Source organism: Chrysochloris asiatica, unplaced genomic scaffold, assembly GCF_000296735.1.
Source record: "Chrysochloris asiatica unplaced genomic scaffold, ChrAsi1.0 scaffold00533, whole genome shotgun sequence".
NCBI classification, from domain to species: domain Eukaryota; kingdom Metazoa; phylum Chordata; class Mammalia; order Afrosoricida; family Chrysochloridae; genus Chrysochloris; species Chrysochloris asiatica.
Window position 1 is genome coordinate 560,808 of NW_006409051.1, and position 1,391 is coordinate 562,198.

Here is a 1,391-nt window from a genome sequence, read left to right on the forward strand (position 1 = left end):
GGTTCTTTTCTTTTTTCTTATTTATATGGTGGATAACGTTGATCGTTTTCCTAATGTTGAACCATCCTTGCATCCCTGATATGAATCCCACCTGATCATGATGTATTATCTTTTTGATGTGTTGCTGGATTCTGTTGGCTACGATTTTGTTGAGAATTTTTGCATCTGTGTACATGATTGTCATTCCAACTTCTTTTGATATTTTTTGCATCATTCAATAATTTGCCCAGAGAATCTTTCAATAACAAAAGTCAAGGCTTGAATTTTTTCTTCATTTCCCCCAGCTTGACATATGCTGATCATGTTGTTCCTTTTCAGTTTTCTGACTCCAGATCCTTGCACATTTTGTTGTAATATTTGACTTTATCCTCTCAAGCTGATCATTGAAACTTTCTGTTCAGCTCTTGTACTTGGTAATTTCTTGCATTTGCTTTAGCATCTCTACACTGGAGAGCAATTTTCAGTGTCTCTTCTGACATCCGTTTTGACCTTTTCCTTCTTTTTGTCTTCTTAATGACTTTTTCATTCTTCCTGTATGATGTTTTTGAGGTCATCCCACAGCTCTTCTGATGTTTGGTCTTTAGTGTTTAATGTATCAAATCTGTTCTTCAGATGATCTCTAAATTCAGGAGAGATATATTCAAGATCATATTTTGGCACTCTTGGACTTGTTTTTGTTTTCTTCAGCTACTGTTTGAATTTGCAAATGAGCAATTGATGGTCTGTTCCACAATATGCCCCTGGCCTTATTTTGACTGATGATGTGGAGCTTTGCCAGTTTGATTTCTATGTATTCCATCTGGTGAGGTCCATGTGTATAGTCATCTCTTATGCTGTCTAAAGAAGGTATTGGAAGGGAACAAATCATTGATTTTGCAGAATTCTAGCATGAGATCTCCAGCATCATTTCCATCACCAAAGCCATATTTTCCAACTACTGATCCTTCCTCTTTGTTCTCAAACTTTGCATTCCAATCACCAGTAATGATCAATATATCTTGATTGCATGTTTGATCAATTTCAGATTGAAGAAGTTGGTAGAATTGTTCTATTTCATACTCACTGGCTTTAGTGGTTGGTGTGTAAATTTGAATAATAGTGGTATTAACTGGTTTTCCCTGTAGCTGGTACATGGATATTAGCCTATCACAGACAGCGTTGTACCTCATGACTGATCTGGATATGTTCTTTTGGACAATGAATGCAACACAATTGTTCTTCAATTTATCATTCTTGGCATAGTAAACCATGTGGTTGTCAGATTCAAAATGGCCAATACCAGTCTATTTCAGCTTACTAATCCCTAAGATATCCATCCATGTTTATCATTCCATTTCATTTTTGACAATTTCTAATTTTCCTAAATTCATACTGCATTCCATGTTCTGATT